Source organism: Cataglyphis hispanica, chromosome 1, assembly GCF_021464435.1.
Source record: "Cataglyphis hispanica isolate Lineage 1 chromosome 1, ULB_Chis1_1.0, whole genome shotgun sequence".
Taxonomy (NCBI): domain Eukaryota; kingdom Metazoa; phylum Arthropoda; class Insecta; order Hymenoptera; family Formicidae; genus Cataglyphis; species Cataglyphis hispanica.
Window position 1 is genome coordinate 13,394,374 of NC_065954.1, and position 27,820 is coordinate 13,422,193.

Here is a 27,820-nt window from a genome sequence, read left to right on the forward strand (position 1 = left end):
ATGTAGACGTGGCAGGAATTACCGGGATTTAATCACGTAATACCGCAAGCGCGGGTATGCGTATACGCATCTGCAACGATCTCGGGCTGCGCTGAATGGACCTCAAACCTCGGTATGTTCATCTAGATATGCATGCTCTACGACGGCGAATTGCTTGTTAAACGGACTACGATTACAGGCTGACTCAACACGACTCCTCATTCCGTTAGATAAGGAAGTTCTCCTTCGTTAAAATGAAATTCGTAATGAACTCTTTAATAAGATTATATTATCCTGCAATCGACTACAACCTGAGTTCGCATTGCTGTTAATTGCAAAGTATGTATATGCTGCTAGAATATAAATTTTACTATTTATTATAGAAGGAAGCAGAATTATATACGACAAAGTAGAAATAAAAAAAATGCATCTTAAATGCAATTTTATTCAATTCTATGTCCACAGTTATATAAAAAAGAATTTATGCGAGAAAGTTTAATGAGATGAATATTTTATTAGCTACTTATTCATAAGCTAAATTTCTTTCGTTCAAGTTCTAGATAGTTCCAGATAAAAACATGTATATTCTAAACTTCAGATAAATCTTCTACAAATTTAAATAATGAAAGGGCAAATTAATGTTAACAATATAGCATGTTCCTATCTCTAATTCAACAATCCTCTACGTAATCATTAATCGCACAGGCACATATCTCTATAAAATTATTGTAATATAATATTTTATTACACACATGCATATATGTGCTGCATTATTTCAATTATTCTCACGTTTTCTTGTCTCACAATTATTCCGCCGTTTACTTTATCATCATTGCAATATTATCGTGCTGTAATATTGTTAGAGAAACGTTAATTAACGTTGATAATTAATATAGCTCCAAACACATGATCTAAATATTAATATACACTAAATATATATATATATATATATATATCTCTTCGTCGCGCATCCTAGACGACGAGACAATATAATTTGAAACAACGTGTAACATGAACAAGGGGACACCGTCGTCGGACACCGTCGACGGACACCGTCGACGCGTCTTAGACGCTCGGCGAACCACTTCGACCGCCGCTGTTCATTTCGCGCGGACCGTATCCGGAGATGGCTAGCCGTAGACACTCAAGATTCCCAGATCGCTATCTATACGGACACTGTCGGCGTACAATTGCACTCGCCAACATCACCGGAATAGCAGACGCAGTCGCAGCGATCGGTGCACCAACTACGATCGGCGATAATGCCTCTCAATGATGTCATTCGGCATGAAAATCGGACAGTTTGGTCTGGCGATAAGGACGATATGAGATCTTTTGTCACGAAAACTTTCTACTGAAACTGTATATCTGATTTAATCTAAAGACACCAAATTTTGGAGCTGCAAATTAAACTTGGGATTGCACGAATTTTTATTTCGCGAATGTAGAAAACACCGCATATGGCACAACGCGCATTCAACGTAAACTTCAATCTTTACTACAATTTTCACAAGAATAAAATGTTCTATCGATATGACGTCGGGAATATATCATAATTTTATCATGCCGCAGTTTTAAAAAATGCTTATTGTTAATGTCGTGATCAAACTGTACTGCCTATGATCCGAGATTGAACTCACAATCAGACGTATCGGAAAAATGACCTCTTATCAAAGTGCATGCTTTCGCAGCGATTAACGAACATAATGGAAGAATAAATGTTTAATTAAGCGACAATCTACCGAGGTAATGAAAGGCTTGATATTTATCCAGATTGTGTCTCCTACTTATGGTAAGAACAAACCGCGCGCGATAAGCGATATGACTATAGTAAGCCTCTGTGAAAATTGCGAGGTGCGCGATGCATCACAAAAAAATTTCATCAGCCTCGATGATCGTGCCGCTTCTATACATACGTCTCCATTTATCTATCTCTCTCTCTCTCTCTCTTCTCTTTTATTCTCGTTTTATCTCTGTCGCGAATGATAATCGTGCCGATGTGATTCGCGCCGAGTCATGGCGGTAACACCGATGTACCACTTTGTAACAGATCGCTGATTGTATCCTGACTCATTGCACTGTATCGCGATGACATTTGTATTATACAGGGTGTTGAGAAAAAACCATATGGCAATAGTTATCAATGCAATGCTATTTGTATGTTTAACAATTGAGTGATTAATCATAAATAATAATTAATCTGTTAAAACGGATTAATTCCAGATTCGATTAAATATACCTTTTAATGCATTCAATGTACAAATATTATATTGAAAAATATTATAGGTATTTATACGTTTTTCAGATGTTGAATAAAAGTTTTATATATAAAACGTAAGTTGTGCGACGTTTCTATCATCTTTCAATCTATCATTGTTCACGAGAGACTACATCACTCGTTATCGGCAATCGAGTTGCAATCTAACTGCAATTGAGGCCTGCGCGTACGGCCAGCGGTTCGTCTCATCGGAATCGGCTAGCGTGTTTCGCCGACATCGCAAACACGCGGACTATACTTAAACGACAATTTGGCCAGGCCGGCGTTTAACTGACGTGTATTTTAATTTCATCGATTTCGCGCGCGCTAAATCACCACTTACATTAGCCGGCAGAGTGGGCTGATTACCTTCATCGTCGGCCCTTTAAGCTAGCCTCGCACGCCGCTCGATTAGCGGCAACTTTCGACAGAGTTGCGCTCGATTAATCCGCTCCAATTTTCGCGCGAGCCCGATCGAGATCTCGGTTAGACAGTTCGCCAATTTTCACAGTATACAGTACGCTGGATTGCAAGCTAAACGGTACTAAAGGTGAATTAATCGATATTTGATAAGAAGTTATTATTAAAAATGATCGAAGTAATAAACATCAATATATGTGATGAGTATTAATATAAAAGAGAACATAGAATTAAAATATTTTTTAGAAAAGAGCAAAAAAAGAAGTTAACTTAATAATATTCTATACATAACATGACAATTTTCCTTGCCAAAAAATCTATGTATGTGAAAGATAAACAATGCGCGCGTACTATAATAGAACGTACTAAAATAGTTTTATGTATTAAGTTTTTGCTAACAGCTAACATTTTACACTATTAGAATAATGTCCTATCTTTCTATGATTGCATTAACTATTTATTATCACAGAATAGTAATAATCTAAGAACAGTAATAATCTTAATTAAATTTAACAGCAATTTTTTAAGTTTTGCTTAATTAATCCCAACTATAGTTTAATTGATTCCGTGTTTTTTTTTTTCTAGATAGTAGCATTAATTAATAATAATAAAGAAATAAGATAGTATAATGAAACGTTTTTGTAAGATTAAAGTTCATCGACACTCGCATGAAACTAGTTTCTCTTAATAAAATTTTTCATCAATAGTTAATATTTTTTGCTATAATTGTATCCGTTAATAATAAACATTAATTTTTTTTCAATTTAATGAGATATTTCTCATTAAATTCTGAAAATAAAATTTTTAATCGCGATTTCTCTCTAAAAATGTTTAAAATAATGAAATTATTTATTTTCAAAAATTGAGATATTAACAGTTTCATACTCGCAGTGTTATAAAATATTTTTCAGTGAGATTTCTTGTGAGATCGAAAGCGAAATATAACTCCTTTAATTGTTCCAATAAACTGACCATTTATTTCCGTAGTTGAACTCGCGATTATATGTGATATGGGATCGATAAATTACGAGGCCGCAATAATTGCCTCTCGCGTCGATACACGAGGTCAAACAAATATGGTGTAGTTTCGCAATTTTACAGGATTCCGTGACCTTTGCTTTGTTCATCCCGTTAAATGAGCGCGTACCCATAGCAATCGAGAACGCCGGTCGATTCCCAGGGATTTATCGAATTTGTGGCGATAAGAGGAGCAACCGGTTCGCCGACTCACGGCGGCTCTGACAGAGGAGGCGGGAGCGGAGAACCGGAATGCCCATCTCCCGTGCTGTCTTAGCTACAAAGTTGCGGCGTGTGGCTCGACTCGTTTGTAAGGACGCCGGACGCTATATAGCGGACTAATACGTAATCCTCGGAACGGAGGCGCATTCCAGAGGAACGAAGGCAGATGGTGAACACGAATATGCATCCACCGGCTGCCTGAATGACAAGTATATGTGACATGCGATCGATACTTTGAAATATTGACATTTTTTTAGCGTATTTCGGCATTTGTTATCGTATAGATCTTCATTATCTAGAGCATAATATTTAACGTAGATGAAGCTATTATTTAATTAAATACAACAGTATCTTTCAAATAGAAATAATAAAATATATATTTGAAATATGCAAAATGTTATATAAATTCTAAAAGCGAGAAATTCTTATTTTTGAAGTAAAATTCCTGAGAGCTTACACTATTAGTAACAAAATTAAAGCAACATTTCTAATATAAACATACGACTTCACTTTTAAACGCAAACATCAACTTTACAAAAGTATAATAGTCTCAAACTCATACACGTCTCGATTAAATATTTCTTTTAATAAAAATAACAAAATATTGCAAAAGTGTATAAATTCTTAAAGGAGTAAAAAAATTAAGTCTCAAATCAAAGTTTTCCATTCCCATATCGCCTAATTAATGAAACACATCAAATTTTCCGAACACGCGACATCAGTCAAGCTTCCAAAGGCGAAGGCTAACTTTTAACGCGAACACTCGTTCGACTCACGTACGGCCTTAAGTCGTAAAATCGCTTCGACGAAGCGAAACGCGCGTGCATACTCACACGCTCGGCTTCTTATTATTAAGCCCGCAGCTCGCGTAATTACGAGCGCTCTAATAAACCGCCGGGCCAATCGGGGATCGAGCGGCGACGAAATGCCTCTCAGAAATGGGAGCATAATTTTCCCATTTCTCAAAGCGGTGACGCGATAATCGCAGCGCGGGCTTTCCACGTGCTACGTTCATCTCTCTACGCAAGTAAAGTGTATACGTATACAGGTACATATACAAAGCGACGAATTAACGCCATGTGTGCCGCGCCAGAGGACCTACCCCAATTCACGATTTTTACGGCTCATCGGGGGTTACCGTGTTATAGAAACACGTTGCCACGGGATAGAGACATTTGTTAACGCGGATCGAGACCCGCATATTGCTCCTCCCGTCGCTTGCACTCTCTTTCTTTCCCTTGCAGCCCCTTCGTGTTACATCGCGTGCATTCCCTCTCTTTTTCTTTCCCATTTCTCAACACCCCTGACGAACCCTCGTGATTTATTATGTCGATTGTCATTATAATCGAAGCCGGCTGTCGAGCATTGTACGCTGTTGTCAGCATCAACGATTTTCTAGGCAAACGCGCTTTCGTTAGGATTACGATTCGTACGCCTTCGTGAAATAATATATGACTTTATTGAAAAAAAAGTATAAGTAAATAACCGACATCCTAAATCAATAAAGATTTCACATTCAACGATCCTTTTCAGCTGGCAATTATTTTTTGGTGATTACGGCTGCATTCGGATATTCACTGCCAATATAGATTTTCAGTATTGGCAGTGAATATCGGAACACAGTCTATATATGTGTATATAAAATTAATTTACTAATTTTCTTTACTCTTAGATAAATAAATAATTATATGAAATTTTTTACGTTACGTACATTTTATACATAAAATAATTAGCTGCATGCAATTTCTTTTATTTTTAATGTATGATTATGTGTATTTTACAGCAAAAATATATTGGAAACATGTAGAGATTTGATAAAAATTAAATAAAAGTATACTTATCATTATATCTTAATTTTATTATCACGTAATTATATCGTGATCAATTTAATATTAAGAAAAGTGAAAAATTGCAAATGCATTTCTAAAAACAGAAACTCTTGAAAAACAATTCTATTAATAATACTTGGGAGAATGACAAGGTTTCTATTTACTTTCTCGAACAAAATCAGAAAATCCGCGTTGTAATATCCGTGCTTTGTTTAACTCTTCCCTCGTTGCCGTTTGTTGCTCGAGTTGCACAGTTGATCCACGACGAACGAAAAGAAATTGCGTTCCTTCCTAGCCTGTTTCTGAAATAGTTGAATTGATATTCTGGCAAATGTCGAGAACGTCTAAAACAGTGAAACTTCAAACGCTCTCGATGTATTTTCCCCAAGTTTTATCTCGACGCTTCTGCGGAAATCACGACACACAATTCTCTACACAATATCATATTTATTTTCCACTGTATGTATGCACATAAGTATGATTCAATTTTTAACTCCTCGCGTGGTATTTTCATTCTCTCGTGATGTCAATTTTGTCACTTTGCATATTAAGAGTAGCAATTTTTGTGAAGAAATATTTTTCTGTTTTATTAAGATTGTAATAGTGTAACAAAATGCATGTAAAAAAATATATGCGCTTTATATGTTACGTAAACAATTTTTGATAAAGACATTTAAGATTGAATCGGATTGTAAACGATATGTAAACTTATTAATTTTATATTTGATTTCCCAAATAAAACTAAAGCTTTTAATAACTTAAAAAATTAATTAGTACAACTTAAGTTGCTTTCAATAAAAATGAGAAATTATTCAGTCCCAATATAGTATTAGTTTTATTTCTATGAATTTTCTGTGAAACTCTGAAATTTTAAGAACTAATGTGCACATATGTAGGCAAAGAGAAACAATAACTTTTCTATTCTAAAAAACATAGACTATAAACATAAACTATAAAGAGTAATAAGTAAAATCACATAATTGATTTTATTTTATATTTATTATGTCATGATCTATGTTGTCATTCATCAGAGCGCATCGTGGAGATAATTTTCGACTCCCTCACCCTTATGTAGATACACGCAAACATGACAGGACGACGGGGTATGGGGAGAAAATGTCCCTCGGCAGCAATAAACTGATGTCTTGTTGCGCGCAGTTGCTAACAACGCCCGACAGGACAATAAACGCACATTTTCGCGACCGCTTTTACACGTATAATGCGTACACTTATGTGTGTACTAGCACGTGATAAGATAAAATTGTCACTATTTAAATAACGATTTGAAAAGAAGAAATTAAGGAAGAAATAAAAATAGATAAAAAAAATGGACCAGACTTGGAATATTAATTCTTAATCGATAATAAATTCTTAATATTTCAAGTCACACATTTTTAAAATCATTTGTCTTCAATGTTCGACATAAATAAATTTTTGTACAATCTATGATAAAAATATTCGTATTATTTCTTCTACTTAAGAAAAAATCATTCTTGAAAAAATAATTTAAACTATTCTGTGCACATCTGATAGCAGATAATTAAATTTAACAATTTATTTTTACAAATTAAATCTAATCGACGTCGTAGAGAGTAAAATGATAACGCGAATTTTTTTTTTTTCACAAAATTTCTATTAACATACCCCGTAGTTCAAGATAGATCGTAATCGGTCGACATTTAACGTTTTTATTATCCAGGAAGGGAATGAGAGTTATTATTTCTCGCGAGTAATAGCAAACGGAATGGCGCAATTACGAGCCACGGCTTTTCAATAAAATCCTCGTCATAAAGCCTGAATCGCAAAATTCCCTTAACGCCTTTCTTGCATCGTAGCTGCCGTTGCTGCACGACGACGAGCTGCGTCGATGACCAAGTTAATTCGCTAATCAGCGCTTAATCAGAGCCAAGTTCCACGCGGCGATGCGAACTTTCTTACGATCGGCGTAAAGCGTACGCTACCGGTGGCGATTACACGCTCCAGTATAATCGCTTGCTGGTTCTCGACCAGCGATAATAGCAATATGCCAATATTCTGATTACGTTGTTATACGATTTTTTATACTCGTCCGTGAACACGCGCGCGACGAGTATAAAAAATCGTATAACAACGTAATCAGAATATTGGCATATTGCTATTATCGCAAATCCTAGGCATTGGGCTAACGAAATCGGCCACAATCGTACTGTATATATAAACATTGTTATGACTATTAATATATAAATTCAAAAAAGTTTTCTAACAAAATGTAATAAATAGAATAGAAGAGATTGAATATAATTTTAAGTATGTTTATAAATGTTCAAAATTATATAAAGTAAAGAAGTCATAAACTATTCTTTTAATAAGTAAAATTGGAAAATCTCTCCGTGGAATTCTATTCTTTCTAATATGATATGTATTCAAATAATATATTAGCACAAAATTTACGCTTCGCTAATGTAACATCAGCAATAAATGCTTCGCAAATTTTATGTAAGATAAATTTTGAGCTTAAGTATGCCTATGCGTTAGTCATATTTCTAGTTTTCAGAATTTATTTACGTGATTAAAATATTCTTGCAAAAATATCGCGATATAAATTCAATGATATTGAAAATCCTAAGCTCCATCGGACGTATGCGATGACACGAAGCCGAGCCTGTACCAAAGTTACTCGTCATGCTTATAGCTTTTAACGTATATGCGAAAGTATCGTTAAGAGGCTTCCGCTTTTTGCACGCCAAGCCTAATATCGCGTTAGTCTGCAAGTATGCAACATTTGCATGCGACTAACACGTGTCAAGTGGTTTTGTAATACGACGCGAGGACGCGCCGGCATTCCGAAGGGAGCTGTTAAATCGATGGAATCCTCATTTCCTTGTTTCTTGCCGCGCGCTAGGTGTAAACCGTAATGAAAATTTCAGTATTCTGTCGAAATGCATAAAATACCGACCGTGTCGAAATGCAACCCGCATGGAACGCAAACGGAATCTATTGACCTCCGTGTTTATTTTCGAATATTTTCACTCGTATTTTCCATCTATCATATTCCAACAAGATAACAGTTCGGTATTTTTTTTGAGGATTTTTAAATATATATATATATATATATATATATATATATATATATATATATATATCTTACTATATATATAGAATCTGAAACTCCTGTAGTATTAACTCTAGATATTTCCCTAAAAATATAAAAAATCTATTATGCGATATTAATTAAAATTTTAACAAGACGCGATGTTAAGAATGCTTTAGCTTTAGATTTAATTCGACATGTCTATACTAAATTACAAAATTCTAGTTTCGTATTTTTATATATAATAATATAATTGAATAAGTGAGATAAAGAAATGTTCACTATTTTATAAATCACAAAAAATTTATGAACATTCTTTCTTTTTTGTAAAGAAAATTTATAAATTTATATATTTATATTTATAAGGAAATTTATATGAAGGAGAAAATAATTTATATTTATAAGAAGATTCCTAAAATTTTTCCTATTTAAAAAAATAGAATTTTTTATTCAAAACGTAACAAAAAGTTTTGTGCGCTTAATTACATCGATTAATCGCAAAAACGGCGATATCGCTGATCCATCAGCACGTCTTGATACATCGGGTATAAATTCCGATGCGTCTCCCTTGCGCACACGCATTCTTCCCTCACAAGTCCTTTTTCAATCCAGTGAGACTTACGGCGGAATCGGCAAATGGTAAAACGCTGAATTGCGACTTCATTAGCCGCACGACTTTACGCTCGCCGTGATTCCGGCGCGTTCTGCGCTTCTCTTCTTCCATCTGCGTGAGCAGATCCCACCCCTTGCCTCGCCACCCCCGCGTCACGAAGAGTGGCAACGAAAGGGGGAACGGAAGAGATTCGACAAAAGAATGGCCGGGTACATGCACGTGAGGCAGGGGGCCAAGGGAAAAAGGCGAAGGGGAGAGACTCGAGCGAGACGGAACGTTGGTCGGACGATCGGTAGAGAAAAAGGATGAGAGGCAGGAGAGAAGATGAAGAGCACGCATGTGGCGACTTTCGACGGAGACAGAAGGCGAAAGAGAGACGCAGGGGCCCACCGGGGGCACGGGAAGCAGGAATGAAAAAGGATGGAAAAAAATCGGGCGTTCTATAGATCGCACGCCATGAGACGACTGGCCTCTGTCTCACTTTTCTTCTCTCTCTCTCTCTCTCTCTCTCTCTCTCTCTCTCTCTCTCCCTCTCACTCTCTCTTTTTCTTTTCCGTTTCTTCCTTCTCTTCTTCTACTTGGCTCTGTCGTCCCTTTTTTTTTATTTCTTTGATGTACAGTGCGTACAGTGCGCGTCGCAAACACAAAACATGTCATGATTTCTCGCAATTCCTATCGTCTGTTTTCTTATTCCATCGTGCGTTATGTAAAACGCGGAGTAAAATAGACTTTTTAGGATGTTACCAGGAATTATTATATCACTAACGGAGAATTATCAGAGATTATTATACCAATAACTGTTGCACAATTTCAAACGTGCCATTTTTTCTTTTATTATTTAGTAACGTGGTTTACATAAATATGTAAATTATTGCCAACCGTTATCAAGATTATTCGAAATCTTATCTAATATGTAAAAAATATTTGCCACACATTGAGGATATAAAAATAAAAAAATTTATTCTGAAAATGTTTATATATTTGTTCTCGTTATAATTGAAGAAATGCATTTGCTCAAAATGTTCTCCATTCTAATGCAATATAAGCGTAAATTGCATTTACATTACTTTAAATCTTTTTATCAATGCAATACATCTCTGGATGCCAATGTTTAATTCATTGCGTGAGTACGAGAAACGCAATTAAAGAAACCTCTCTCTCCCAATCCCTCGATCCTTCCGTTTGATTGAAATACGCAACCTTTCGCGAACGACCGAGTTTGCCCAAGTACCAAGGCGTCTCGAAAATCGCTCCCGACCTCCCGTCCGTTCTGAGAGGGGTACTCATTATTTACATAGTGTCTCGCAAGCGAGATCTCGAGAGCGCGGGACACGAAAAACGCGGGGATCCAATCGTCGTCGCCGTCGTTGTTTCGAAGTTTCCGCGGGCGAGATAATGGCGGCTAGCACAATGCGCCAGCACGGATTCCACAAGTTCCTCCGAATGCGGAGAGAACGCCTTTTCATTATCTCGACTGTACCCGGGTACAGTTTGTATCGAAGAAACCCGCGAGAGGGATGGATGGATTGCCATCGGCCGAATCGGCCAAGGGACCAGAGCGATGCGGGGGAGGGAAGGGACAGGAGGAAAGGAGGAAAAAGGCTCGAGACCCAGAGAGCTCCAAGGGATCCCGACAAGAGAAGCACGAGAGAAGACGAAGAAACGACAAGGAGACAAGAAGAGAAGCGCGCACTAAAGGACGGACCGATCAGCCGTGGGTCTGGCTCATTATAAATTTTATGACTGGTCATTTGGTCCGCCCGAAGCTTTAACGCGGATGCCGACATGCAAAGGGCGCATCACCGTCACGGCCGAGATGAGTCTATCGGCGGAAGTCGCATTTAAATCCGCGACTCGCTGCATCGCGAGTCTTGCCGCATCGCGGAAGTGGATTGACGCGTGTGTTGAGTTTTACGCAAACACTCTAGAGATTTTATATTTTAGAAACGCGACACCTGTGCACACATAGCATTACTTGAAGATAAAAGGATAAACATCGCGCGTGCGTAAAAATTTCTACAATCGAAAATTTTCCCTCTTTTCTTCTATATCTATATTTTAATTATTTTCTAATAGGCGATCTTTGATAAGTTTCAAGTTTTTAATTCGTAGCTATTAAAATCTGATATACATAAAAACTGACGATTGAATATCTCACATAATTAAAATTATTATTATATAACTGTCAAATAATTAAATTTTAGCAAACTGAAAGAATCTATATATAATAACACTTTTGTAACGATCAATACGTTATAATATATAGCGATATGATGATAATAATGTTACAGCAAAGAGATAACTTTCAATTCAATTAATAAAAGTACTTAATGCGGAAGTCTCGGCGTTAATTGATCTCATCGAGGTACAATGACCGCCAATTCTTCCCCAACGCCCTTTTCCAGTTCTTCCATTGACCTCGCTCGCTCGCTTCTTGCTTTCCTGGGACCGCCCGTAATAACCGTCTAATTTAATAACCCTAAGAGAGAAACCGCGCGCACCCACGTTCGCGTTTGCTCGCGGAAAATTTCATTCCGATTTGCGTGATAGGTAGTAGAGGAATAGGAATGCCGCATATGAGGAATTGAAGGCCTCCTGCTTTCACCCACCCCCGCGGGACCTGATGCAGTGCTGTTCTCCTTTGCCACCGCCGAGGAATCTGAGACTAAATTAACCACTACCTTAGAACGAAACAATTTCACGTAGCTACTTTCCGCCGTAAATTGACTTGCACGTACAACGCGTATGTAATAGAGCCGAGCAAGACCCGAGATGCGAAGGTTCAGGGCCGCATAGATGTTTTCGCCGAAAAAAGAACAGGCCACTATAATTGTGTATTCCACACCGCCTTTGAAAAATATGATTTTATCGTGACAAAGACTTAAGATTTTGAAGGAATTGTTCAAATTCAATTTTAAAAAGTATTTTCTGTCTTGTAAAGATTGAACATTGGCAAATAAATTTTTCTATAGAATCGATGGCAAGTTTAAAAATATCGATAAAATTTTTTTAAAATTTTACTTAAATAAGGTTTGTATGTAAAATTAACTAGAAAGAATGAGAAAGAGAGAGAAAGAATAACAGCTCTTATCTACTGAAAATATCTTGAAATTTCATTGAATGATTTAAGAATCTTAACAGTATCTACTATTTGTATAATCAAAGATGTTATCAAACTTTCTGTAAAAGAAAATTGATTTAAAAGCAATCATAAAGCAATTTCATTACTTTTCAACAGCTAATGTGATAAAAAAAACTTGAATACCATATAGTATAATATGCGATATATATATACAATTAAAAGTCTTTTTTATCTCATAAAAGAATTACAACATAAAATCAACATTTCTTTATTGATGTTTAATTTTTCGAAACAGAAAAATTTCACAGATTTTTCTTGCAATCCTTTAAATACGCGGCCCTGATGAACGTATCCATCTCCATTCTTTAGCCAATCGCACCGTGGCAGATTACTCGATCTTTTATGCCTCAATTATCATACCAAGCCGTTATTAAACTCACTGCTCTCTGTTGTGTTCCTTCCGCTTAACAACATTCGGTAGCAGCCACATCTCAGTATATGTGGGTGGAAGAATGCATGCGGAAGGAACGCCGAACGTTTTCGCGCGCCAATCCAGTGCGATCGATCGCAATCTAAAGAGTTATGAAGTTTAAATAATCGCACAAATATTTGAGCAAAAATAAATAAATATACAAGATCGACCTCTTTCGCGACATTTTGTTTTTTCAATTTATAATTGATAATCTGTCACACATCTTCCGCAAGAACAATCAGCGACGCAAGCTAGAGGCTGTTTTCAGTTTTAGTCGACGCGGAAAAAAATCCTCATCGAGGATCGATGTTGCACGCGAGGGATAGGAAAAAGGCTCTCATGGGGGCTGAGAGCTTTTTTCCGGTCGATCGATTAGAATATTGTTCATTTGCTCCCTTTGCCTTCGTGCGACACTCCTTTCTCTGATATTTATAGAACGAGCTTCGCTACCTGTTTAAGTGTCCGTGCGCATAATAAAGGAATAAAAAGCGAATGAGGAAATGATAAGGTGGTTTCTTATAGCCAGACTTGAATCTAATATCGATTAATTAGGAAATAAAAAAATAAAACCCTAAATCTATTGCTGTTCTCAAGATTTCTAAAGCATCAATATCTTGAAATTTTTTTTTTTTTTTTTTAATATATAATCTCACATAAAAGAATTTTATTCTACAAGTTTTATTTACACATTCTTTTGTATAAGATTATTATCTTTTTAATAATATCATTAATATCGTAATTTATTTATGTTTCGATATACAGAGAAAAATTAATCAATATTAATATATTCACGCATGAAAAATAGTAGTAAATTTTTGAAATTTTACATTATATGCATTTTGTACAGAGCTTTGAAAAAGATTATGTACAACAAGAGGGGAAAACTTTTACTTTACCGGCAAATTACCGTGTGAAATTGCTGTCGAGACTGAAGCAAAGTATCATCATTTACGCCGCGTTAAATAGCATGTATTCCGTGTGCGTGAACTTGCCGCGGACTATAAAATTTCAAAGAGCGCACAAAGATGTGCCAGGAATGTAGCTGAGTATCGTTACAATCGATTGGCTGTATAAAAGGCTTCCCATTCTCTTTAATAAACTCATGTATCGACCTAGTTTCCCTTTTCACGAGAAAGAAGCTAAATCAGAAGGAAACAATTAGCCGAGATAAATGCAACATCGCGATGAAATATTAATCTATCTTAAAACCTGTTTAATTATACAAAATATACATAATTTGCGGACAAAAAATATTTTTGTTATTTTTATTTTATATTTTTCCTATTGTTAATATACATATATATATATATATATATATATATATATATATATATATATATATATAGGTATATATAAGACATCCTGTACGGATTGTTATCACTTATATCAGTCATCACTTCTTATCGAATTATTGGGAATATTTTTTATTGCCAGTTTTTTATCGCAAATCTTCACCACTCTCGCACTCACACGCATACATGTTCACAATTGAACGATAGCCCCTTCGTTACTTTTTTTGCTCCCCTTCTTCACCTGTCCAATCTTTTTCCTCGTGATAGAAAAATCGAGATCGTTACCGCGGCGTATCGGGAACGAATTGATCTCGGCTCCTTTTTTTGCGTCTTAGGTTGGCCACTTAACCCTTTCCTCCAAGAAGAATTGACGTGTTTGAGAATTTCGGGACACAGAAGAGCTTATCATACATGGAGAATATGAAGTAGCGGAGATTCGCTCAAGTATATTCTAAGGTCTTTGACCGATAGAAACGAAGCTAAGTCGCTAATTTATTATACATATATAACATTAACTATTCTTATTTAGCATTCCACGTTTGTTAATAATTTTTTAATTAAACTTAATTGCCAAAATGTTAATAATTTTAATTTTTACTATAATCTGATTTAGAATAAAAATGAAATGTAAGAATATAAGATGATTTAAATATATTTTCTATGAAAAAAAAACCATAATTTGCATTTAATATTAATGCAGAATTCTCTATGTTTGCTTGGAAAATATATTTTTAGATTTGCGAATGCAATTAATATCAATTAATATTTATCTCGCATGGTTAGGCACAATATTTTCATCTTCATCCCGATATGGATTTGGCAAATGCAACTTCTGCAATTATAATTCTCATTAATGAACTATTGACGTCGCTTATTATGCTATGACCACGCATCACGGTCGACGTTATAATGTCGAAGCATTATCGATGCAATTGTCGTATTAAATAATAAGCTAGAAAATATGCGCTTAAGTGATTATGTTGTCGCGACGATCTCTTATATTTTATTAACCCATTGAGTTATTTTTTTTAATTAGCCTAATATACATTAATATATAATAAATAATATTATCCTAATATTATCTTTTGTCTTGTAGGCAATCATTTTTATTTCCTTTATTTTAGCAATCGTAAGAATAGTCAATATTATTCTGCGGCAAAAGAAAATAAGATATACATATATGTTATGTGCGAGTTGTATTTCAAAAAAAGATATAAAAATAAATGTAAATATATTAAATTATTACAACTCGAAATATTGCAAAATTAGAAGTAATAAAATTTATATGCAATAACGTAATAAATCATTCACAAATTTTATGATTTCAATTATCACAGTTATTTCTAATTATCTTATATTTTTAATAATCTTATTTATTTTTATAGATTTAGTGTGATGAATGTTTTGGCATTGATAATGGGTGAATAAATTATTTTTATATTTAAAGTATTAAGTTAGAAATGTGACAGGAAATAAATTGTTGTATAATTTAAGATATGAAACTTATTTCAGAAATAAAAATTCGTCTCTCATTGTTTTATGATCATCGTTTTAAAATTACCATAAAAAAATCCAACAATTTTTTTTTTATGTAGGAATGATTCATTATTAAAAAAAAATAAACTGAAAGTTGCTCAATTGTTTATTTATCATTTTTATGAAGGATTCGTATAAAAATATTGAATGAGAATTGTCGCTTTTAATAAATAAAGGTTTAGTATACTCTCTGAGAGACTTAAACACAATGTGCGCTGGCATATGAAATATAAATATACGCGACACATCAGCCTGAATTCGCGATACGATATATCGTTATGAGTGCCAATATAATTGCAAATATTCATGTCTATACTAAAATGATTTTCGCGTACGGATAGCTCGGGCGCAAAACTCGCGGTTTCCGCCCGTTCGACATATTTCGGAATTACAGCATCAAGGGCTGATGTGGTAGGATGGCAGTGTTGTAATTCGATTATAGATTCCATTGACGTTGAGTGTTATTAACGTTGTTATGCAAGCAATATGGTCGCATTACGGGCGATTCGTGATACCGAGTGGAATTATTAAATAGCTAGAGCCCATTGCTCCATTCCCTACGTGTAAGTGCTTTATTTCTTCGTTTGTTTCCGTTAATAGTAATTTTGCGGAGAACAATGGATGCCAGCATGCATAATTTAAGTATCAAACAAAAGGACTACGGAATTAATTACTCAATGACCATTTTCGTGTAGAGATATTTTAATTCATATCTCATTGTTGATGTGGATAATTATGCTCGATTTATAATCGATTTCTTATTTGAATAAAATATAATTATAATATTGACGCTACAAATAATTGCGCGAAATATATGATCACAGAGTGGATAGGGAATATAGAATGCATCATTATTACGGAGATAAATAAACAAATTTCACATATAACAAATAAGTTATAACTCGTACTCACCTCATGATTACTCGCACGATGTCACATCATTGTTGCTTCCTCCTCCTTTTTCTCTCTTAATTGTTCATCCTTTTTTCTTTCACTCGCGAAAACTACAATCACACGATAAATAGAATAAGATGATTGCGGCACTTTGGATGACACTTCCGTTAATCGCGATATATATTTTATTATGTTGTCATTGAAAGAAAAAGAAAAATATGTTACACGAAGTTATTTGGTTAAATTAGAATTATATATCTTTATTTTAATGACTATCGCGCGATAAATTTCGATCAAAATTAAATCAAGTAAAAAAACGTTTTAATTACGATATTGCGTGATAGTAAGCGATTTCATATCTATTTAAGGCAGGATGTATCGTTCAAAAATAAACAATCAGGATTTGGTATAAATCGTGGAAAATATTTGCCTGAATACTTACGAATCGTTAATCGCGGAAATTAATAAATCGAGTAGATTAATTATAAGGCTCTATTCTACACCACTTCGTAGATAATGTGATCGTATTTGATATTTTTTAACATTTATAATAACTATATTTTGAAATATAATACGACGACACATCAACCTTTCCGTCGTCGTCGGAGATTTCCGCACGAATGACAAGGTCGCAGGCTACGGTGTACGTAAACAACAGCGCGGTACACGTCACCAAAATGGCAACAAACAAAACGCGCAACAAAATATTTTATACGTTATTTATACAAAGTAATGTATACTATATTTTATACACTACGAAATAAATCTATACGGAATATTCTTGAACTTTTTAATTATTAGTAAACCGATTGAAACAAATTGATGTATCATATTGCTTTTCGTTACTGAATCATTCGATTCTGCAATTCGTATATTATTGCGCGCGCTGTCTCTTTCTCTCTTTTTCTTTTGCCCTTTCTCTCTTTCTCTCTTTCTCCCGTGCGATTTTGTTTTATCGTAATCGTCATGGGATTGATAATTACTTTCGTATAAATATAAATATAATGGAATCTAATATATCTCAGCTTGTACTTTGACGCTTTCGTCGATTGAATGTATTTGGCTCTTCTGTTTCAGATTCAGAGAGAAAGAAAGAGAGAGGAAGAACGTTCATTAATGCATAGAGAATCAAATGATTTCAGTAATATAAAAAACCGTGCAATACATTAATCATTTATTAAAAATTAATATAAAGTATACTGCGTTATCGTTCATATAATTATACCATGACCTTGTAGTTTATGCGAGAAATATTGCATCGAAAAGATTAATGTTAATTAAACGCGAGGTATGTTGACGTTTTAAATAGTTTTAAATAAATTTTCGCGTCGTTTAATATAAAAGTATAGTCGATGAAATTTTTGGTCATTAACAAGACGTCACGAATACAATAAGAATTGACTTTGAATCAAATGTTATTTCATTGCTTAATCAAGTAAAGTTATATTTTTAATTATATTTAATTATATTTAATTATAATTAAATTGTAATATTTATATCAATTGCGTGATAAAAAATTGACGTTTTTATATATTGATAATTTGTTACAATATGTATATTACGTGCATGTGAGTTGTCGACATCTCTTGCGCGAGTATTTTCGATTGCTATAAAGATATTTACATACATATATATCATTGCTTTTTTTATTTTCGTTTATCACATTTTATACAAAATATACAAAATTTTTTATCAAAAATGTATTACTATTTTATTAAATATCTCTTTGAAGAACGCCACGAAAAATTCGTTACGCGCAATAATTATTTTATTTAACTCGCCATCACCTCAAGCCCGGATGAATTTTATTTAGTTCGCAATAATCGCACACAATTAAAATAATTAATTTTAAAAATTCTTGATTGCGCTTTTTGCATTTTATATGAAAATATTTTCAATTTTAGAGAGAAATAAAAATTTTATTTTACATTTTTATCAAAAAGCGAGAATTTGATTAATTAATTATGTTATTTTTTTGTTATATATATAATTTTGTTATATATTTGTTATATGTATAATTTTAAATCTTTACGCTGAAAACGTTCCATCTACTTTAATAAAGTAATAATAATTGTCAAGAATCACAAGACATTATAATTGTCAAAAAGTATTAAAAAAAAGGAAAAAAATGTTACATTTTATTAAATTAAAACGTATTAAGAAATAAATTAAATTAAAGATTAATTTTTGCTACAGATAATTGATAACGAGCAATCAGTTTTATTCTAATATACTGGACTAAATGCGATATTTGCGATCATTGTTGCTCCATGATTCGCTAGCTTCAGCATTAAGAGACTCGTTATTATTCCTAGTTATTAGTCATCGGAGCCGTAAAGTGCAGTCAAATTCATCGTAAATTACAGTCAATGTTGGGGTGAACGATTATTTATAGCCGGCTCATGCATACGTATGATGTACATTTCATGATGTACATTTGCAATCTAGCTTCTGCGAATGACCCTCATAATAATAAAATTCTAATCAGGTAATTATTGACGCAATATTTTCATGTGAAATTATGTTAAATCTAAAGCATGCTCATGAATTCTCGTGCATCATAAACCGAGTCGTTAATCGTTAAATTAGAAAAGTACTTGCGCTTTTTTCTTGGATTTTTTTCTGTCTTAAGTGCGCAGTTTTATGCATCTCGTAGCCTAAAAATAAGTTTAAAATAATCAATAATTGATATAATATCGGGACGTTTATAAATCCCATTTTAATGCATGAAAGATAGATTTGTATAAAAAATTCGAAAAAAGTATAATTTTTAAGATTTATGTAAATATATTTTTTATTCAGATAAAAACAATTTTCTTGAAACGTGTGATAAAAGGACATTAGGAAAATTTTCAGCTTCAAATTAAATTCTCCTGCGAAACGGCGAACGATCTGGATCGCTTGTAAAAAAAAAATGATTAACGGTGGAATCCGACAAGGTTGAAAAGAAAGGCAGCTTGTTTCGCGCAAGATAAGCGTTAGAGCGGCACGAAATAAACGCCTTTCCGTAGATGATAGCGATTTCGAGCGAACGAACTATCGCGAAGGGAGCATTAACGGGTGGAAAGCGTGGGAAGAAAAGCGGAAGGGCTGAAGCTGTATGTGTATGTGCAGTAAAAGAGACATCAGGAACCTATTTCGAAGTGGCGCGGCACGATTTTCTACACTTACTCGTCCATCACGCTGATGAGTTCGCAGGCGGCACAATGCCTCGTAAGAACTCGGCGAGATAAGACTGAAAAACCTTTGCGAGCAATCTCTAATCCGCGCGATAAATATTTCGTATGTATGTATGTGTTTTACAGTGGACAGAAGAAGAGAGATTCGCATGAGCGCGCACATTAATCGTTGACTGCACGTTACTTTACTTTATTTCATTATATTTTATTTTATCTCATTTATCTCTCTTTCTCCTTTTCTTTCGTATGTTATTCTTCTAGAACTTTTTAACATCCAGTCATTTTTAACGGCAACTGAAAATTATGTTTCGTGTTAGTCAAATATATGATTTGCTCTAATGATATAATATAATTTATATCAAGTGTATGTTTCTTTTAAATAAAAAATCGCATCAAAAAATTTACGTAATTAAAAAAAAAAAGGAAAAGTAAAATCAGTAGATTGTCTCACTAGAAATGAAATAAAGGAAGAACAAGATATTTATACGCGTCAATAATTTCTGGATGTGGTTACATGTGTATACATACGTATACGTATGTGGATCACATATACGTATGTGGATCACTTTTTTTTTATTCATTTCATCGGCGCTCTTATAGTCCTTGGTCATGCCCCACTTTCGCTTTTGATGCAAATTTTTACCTTCAGGCACGATATTAAGGATTCGCCGGTAAATGGCATCTTTTAATATTGAGAACAGTTGCCAGATCACGTTCCATGAAGGTTTTTACATTAATATCTGACGATTGCATATACATCGAAGAATTTTTCTGCAATTTTACAATGTAACATAAAAAGTTATACAATAAATGGTATATATTTTTCGTAAATAACAATTAAAAACTATCACTCATTCTATTAGAAATATGAATATCTGGTAATAATTTTATTTATTTTTCTTTACTAATATAAAGATTTTAAGAAAAGACTTAAAAAGATAAAAATTATATTATATTGTGATAATTGTTTTTTTTTTTTTTATTCAAATACATTACAAATTTATACTTTATTACAATTTTAATTTTCTTTTGTGTGATTAATATATTTATTAATTTCACTTTTTAAAAAATTGTTTTTTGAAAATTTAATCAAAGACACATAACCGCAATTTTCTAAACGTCCGACACAACATTCATAAAATTCATATTTTTCTTATTTTACGTTGATTACAAAATATTCTCTCATATTTCTTCAAAAGTCGTGTCTTATTGTCGCAACCAGACTAGTTCGCTTCCGTTGTTTAAGAGACACTGAGTCTGCAAACAGTCAATCATAGGTCCGAGGGTGACTTCTGGGGTGGAAGACAATTTGCACAGCCACTGAATATTATCCTCTCTCATTGTATCGCGCTGCACGTCGTCATCTCCGATGAAAAGCAAGACGGTCCCCTGCCAATTTATATCGCTGCGATATTCGCCGTTGTTTTCCTTTCTGAAGAATACCTCAACAGGGATAGCGAGTGAATGAATCCTTCCCTTTCTGAGCCTTTATCTCTCAACCAACAATCGGTCGCAAAAATCTTCTTCCGATATGATACCACCATGTCTCACCAAACCACTCAACTATTGTTGTCGATTAAAAGTCTGGACTCTTTAAAATTTATTTATATCATGTAGGGATTATATACAATCAAAATCAATTTAAGAATTTTGCATGATGATTTCAATGAAACGTAAAAATTCGACGTCTTGTACGCTGCAGATGAAACTTATCGCGATTGCGATTATCCGTTCGGTCGATGAACCTACGGCCTACAACGAGAAGCAATCTCAGACGACGAAGATCTGCGTTTTCAAGGATAATTAAGGATCTTCCGAGCGCCTGCGACCCTCTGATACGAGACAGAAGTCAATTAATAATCCTTTGTGGAGAAGCCAGTTTAGTCCTCCTTATAGGCGACTGTATAATATCCCGACGCCGACGACGGCAGCCGCCGCCATTCAGGATCGGCATCAGGACAATGGTACCTTAATCCTGAAATTTTTTTCAATTATCCTGGTACGCGAAAGCTGCCGCAAGCTAATTAAACTTATTCCAAAATTCGCCGCAATTTCTTTCGCAAACATTATTCATTGCTGAGCGGTTGGCCACTGGATGGACCACCAAATTATTTCACAGGGACTTAGATCGAGAGATCGAGAAATCCTTTTTAATCTAAGAAAATTCTCGCTTCCTTTATGATTCAAAGTAAAGAAGGTCGCATTCTTGTATGACTGCTTTTCTATTATGGATTTGCATAAATTAAGAAAAAGTTAAATGAAAATATGATTAATGAGCAATTTATCATTTTATAATTATTTATATTTTCTTAATAATAATATGTATATATAAGATAACTTAATTATATAACATTTATTATTGATTTATTTCATTAATAATAAAATAAATTACAAGAAAAAAGGAAAATAAAATTATAAATAATATTAATTATTTATTATAATATATATGTTATAGTATAATTTATAGATTAAGCTATTTTAACAATAAAAATATTTCACTTCTTATTTGCAATTTTCAATTTTGAAAAAACTACAAAAGAATTATTCTACTTATGCATTTTCACTTTTACAAAGTATAACTATATGCAAACAAGAGAACTAAGAAGCTTTTACAATGCTACTGACATATAGGAAATTTTCCTATATAATGGAAAATTTCAAGAACGTACTGTACTTTTGCTGTAGAATTAAAGATACATTGAATTAAAAATACGCTAACAAGCTGCTCTTATGAGATAAAACTAAAAATTGTACCGTTAAAATACAAAAGAAAGAAAAGAAGAGATGAGCCTCCGAGCCTTTAAGGATCTTTTTATCTGCCATGCAGTAGATCCTGATGACCGTCGAATAAGCGTTTCGTAATAATTTCAGGGGCGTCGAACCGGGTAATTCCCGAGTGCGTCGAGGCGCCAAACGCGATTATGTAGCGCAGCCGGAACTGGATATTCCGCGATAATAAAAATTGAATGGCCGGCGCCTGGCCGTCGAAGATACGAGGGTAATTACGACGAGCACTCAATTCCAAATCGTCGTGTGCAATGCGTGTGTATGTGAGCGAGTGTGTGTCAACAATCGCTTACCCTTCTATTCGCGATAAGCACCGTCCATATCGTGCGTAACAATTTCACGCATTAATTAGCAGACTCCATGATGAAAACATTTTTTCTGAAAAGATATTACAACGAACGCGGAAATTAACTGCTTTTTGCTTACTTAGTTGTTTATATTGACTATGACAATATTTTGAGCAATTGTTAATTGAATTTTGCTCATGTAACAGGAAATGACAGATTAAAAGCATCAAATATTAATAAATTTGAAAAGAATTTATATAAACGTACTCTTTTATTTATAAAAAACGCACATTTTCCAATATATTAAGATACGTATATATATATATATAAATATGTATCAATATATATATTATGTATTGATATATAATATTATTTTCTATCGATATGATTTTAAATTAAATCTAATTGTCATCTGAATTGAAATTCTATTGGAATGCTCCTCATAATTAGTTATTTATTTATTCGTGATCAAAATATTGCTTTTCGCGATTTGCAAACCGAAAGTGACAAATTAGTATTGATTCGAAACGAGAATGAAATAGATCGGAAATGAACTGGTTGTAATTGTACCGTGTTCATTAACGTCGCCAATTAACACGCCAATAATTTCAAGCTACAATGAGCAAATTGGTTTACAAATTTTTAATCTTAATTACGAGTTATCTTTATAAAATGCAATAGTTATGTCGGTTATCTCGTTGATATTATTTGTTTTTATTTATAAATATGGTAAATATTTATTGTAATTATAATATAACGTTAAATTATATTTCTATTCTTTTTTTTTATTTATATATATTATAAAATCTTTGCTATTATATAATAATATTGGAGATGACACAAATTTTTTTATATATAATATAATAAAAATATATTTTCTATATATTTAAGGATAATTAGATAAAAAAAAAATCGAAAAAGATAAATAAATATATTTAATAACAGAAAATAGAGAAAAGAGAAAAAATTCTCATTAATTGAATTAAAATAACAACATAGTAGGGAGAGATAGTTATTCAGTTTTGCATTAATTATTGAAATTTTTGATAATATTTAGTAATCGTAACAATATGACAGCAACATAAAAATTGCAAGACATTTTAATTATATAATTTAATTATTTTGACAGAGAGAGAAAATCTTGATTGTCCAAGACTTTTGAGGGATTATTGTTTAATCGATTCAATAAAAGGCAGTCAAAAGCGTGCATGCCTTTTTCGTAATAAGTAATTTCGCGACTTACAACGCGTTCTGGCTGACTAAAGCGAAATTGCATTCGTTATGGCGTCGTAGATGTGCGTCACCCTAAAGTTTTCTACGACAAGCTACTTACAACTTTGTTACAACTTCCTCGTGTGGACGAGGAGTAATTTTTCGAATTTACTGACTCCGCGCGCTATTTCTGATTGCCGTCACGTGTTTTCGCTGAGAAAAAAAAAATTCTGGAAGATTATCTGAGACCAAATAGCACACGACACATAGAATCTGAAAGTTTTAACCTAATACGTGAAATTAGAGAAATCAATAATGAAACAAAAATAATTAGAAATTTTATATAAAGAATCATTCATCAAATAATTGGAGAGTAAATAAATATCAAAATTGGTAACATAAATTTTTTATATTTAATTTATTTCTACTGTGTATTACATTAAATATATATATATATATATATATATATATATATATATATATATATATAGTATATATAATAAAATTATATTAATTTTTTATAAAATAAATTCTTTATAAAAGAAGTATATTTATTCTTTACAAATCTTACATTTCTTTTTTATGAAAATTATCTTAATTTTCTGAAAATCTTATAATTCACAACATTAAATAAAAGCTATAAATATACTGTATTATGCATTTTTATATATATATATATATATATATATATATATATATATATATAATAAAATAAAAGAAAATAAGTTTTTAGAAAATTCATTAATAATTATGTTATAAAATTAAAAATATTAGAAAACTGTTTTATATAATATACATATATTAGAGATATAGAACAATACATATATGATACAGAGTGATGTATTTCTTTACATCTTCCATTTTGTATCAATGAGTTTATACATCGTTTATCACTCTAAGTTTTACAATCGTGTCCAGTTTCTAAATTTAAGAAAAAAGGAATTATCTTAAAAGGTTACCGTGCACGATGGTGTCCAATCGGTCGATCGTACGGTGGTATTTCGCGTCAGTAAACTTTTCTCGATGCTCGAAGGCGACGCGACAGATTAAAGGCGGCCGGTAAACATGCTCGGCAAATATCAAGCCGTGCGTCTCGGCCTGAAAAATAACAGACTTTTCTGAAAGCTCGACAGGCACATCGACGCGTCAGCCACTCGAATATGAAAGGGAGACACACTGGAAGGAACGCACTATCCTGCGCTTTGGATGCTGTGCAGGTGTTATGATACTGCGCGTTTACGTGTTTGCTTTCTCATGGCAAGTAAAAAAATCACGTCCGCGATGGCCGCCACGAAATTGACGACTCACCGCGATGCCAGTGCACACACAAACATTACTCTATCAATTAATTATAAAACATTTAATCTAGTAAAAAACATTCAATCTAGCTCATTATACTCTATCTTTGTTTTTTTTTTTTTATATAATTCTTGTTGCAATTAAAAATATTTGATATAAAAAATAATAAAGTAAATTATGATTATGACATTAAATTAATATTTAGTTTAAAAATGTATTTATTGCAATTTTGGAAAGATACGTTAATGTAACAAAAAAAAAAGTATATTCGTAATTAGATTTATGTATAGACATCAATCTTCATTCACAGTTCTATTAAAGTATCAAACAAATCCACCTTGATGAAGGCTATAGAAATTTTATTGATTCGACTCCGAGAGTTGAATCAATAAAAGTCGTTCCCGGGTTGATATGAAACGAGTTTTTTTCCTTGGCGCAGATTTAAAATCCTTCCTTGCGATATTTTCAGTTTTAACGATTTACATTCACTTGTATTATTTGAATTATTTTTGCACTTTGTACTTATGTAGCAAAATTACCCTACTTCGCTACAGAATACACTTTGTAAACGCATGTCGATTGCATCGTCGAAGCTTTCGGCTACGCGAGAAAAAGCCCCGTTTCTTAATGCAACCAAAATTAGAGCCGTAATGCGGAGAGATACAAGTTGTAGATCCGCCAGAAATTGCTGTATATCTTACCGAGTTTCGCAAGACGAGTCTGAGGAGAGAAGCGTGCATGCATATAAAGTGCGGCGAGGATACACGAGGGCTGGTGGCGGGCCTTGCTTGCCAGAAATTGTGTTTATACCGACGCATAAAGAACGTTACGAAATGCGCGGGTGGAGGCGGTCGCGTCGCGAAAATTTAAAGTAACAAAAAGGTACGGCAGAAATAATGAGAAATAGAAATGCTAAAACGAATGGACGTGCGTTTTTATTTCGCCATGGAGAAATATACACATTGTCTCATAATTTACATGCTTTCTTTAGCTAACAAATTTTTTCAGCACATTTTTAAGTAATTTTTTTTTTTGTTTTTTTTTTGTTAATATATATAGATATTTAAATATCAATAATTGTGGATTGCAAATCTGAGGATACAAATTGATATAAAGTTACTTAATTTAATTTTTAATTATTTTGATAAAATTTAAGATAAGAATTTTAGTAACAAAAATAAAATATTTAATATCATAAAAAATCAAATTAAATTTTTGTTAAGATAATGTTAATTCCAAATTGCTAAAATATATTTCAATAAAATTAAGAGAGAGAGAGAGAAGGAGAGAGAAAGAGAGCGAGAGGGGGGGAGAGAGAGAGAGAGAAAAGATTTATGATGTTCACAATATAATAAAAATATTATAAAACTAATATTCTTATACCTTTATACCTTTATACCTTCTTATACCTTTTTTTTAATTATATTTACATCCAAATATTATAAAATATTATAAAATAAATATTGATATTATTTTTTAATATGTGTTATATAAATGAAACAATATGCATATTAAAGAGAATTAAACAGGTAAAATCCGTACATCAAATGATAAAGATATCACGAATTTATCGAATAAACATCATGCACGAAATGTTCTTATGACGGTCCGCGCTAATGGCGCGAGATTTCTTAATGAGAAAGCATGTCTTAATAAAACACATGCATTAGAAATATCGACGTGTCCGATAAAAAAAACGAGTATTTGTATGAGCGCTAATGGCGCAATAATCCGACATTGGATTTTCAGAGCAGAATAAAGGAAAATCTTGATCACATCGTAGGTGCGAGTAACTACATTAAGATCTCTTTTATTTATCTTCATAATTTTAGTCATGTGCCACTAAAATTAGTATGATAGTATTATTCGTAGCATATTAAAAATAAAAAATTATACAATATACACTGTCAATATACACAAATTATAAATGCATGAGGAAAAAAGAATTTCTTATATGGCTATAAAATTATTTTTTTGTGTAATTGTTACAGATAAATTTGTTAAATCTATTTAGATGGATATTCATAAGAAATGTAAATCAGGTTATATTTCTACCGTATTGCATGTCTTGTATCTTATCCTGATTAGCCGGGCATTAGTCGTTGCACACCGACAATTTTCGTCAGAAACGCGGCAGGCGCGTGAAATAAACTACGAACACATAACTACGAAAATATTGCTCGATACGTCGCCGGTGATATACGAGGAACCGGCGCGTGACGCGCGCGTTCTTATAGCCAAGGCACGTGAACGAGCGTGATTAAGCTTCCACGGGCACGCATCCTACGACGGAATAAAAAATTCAACGATCTGGGAGGAAGAGACGCGGCGGGGAAAGCGGGGGAGCGGCAAGTCGTTTCGGAGCGCGCACAA

At 33.3% G+C, this 27,820-nt stretch overlaps 1 long non-coding RNA gene across 1 annotated transcript in view; it reads right to left on the reverse strand.

Annotated features, from left to right (window-relative positions):
- The window catches only part of LOC126850939 (uncharacterized), a 323,126-nt gene that overhangs the window by 17,158 nt on the left and 278,148 nt on the right, over positions 1–27,820 (reverse strand). The window contains exon 3 of the long non-coding RNA XR_007687614.1: positions 16,702–16,793. This is a non-coding gene — a long non-coding RNA (uncharacterized LOC126850939). The remainder of the gene's footprint in view (positions 1–16,701; positions 16,794–27,820) is intronic.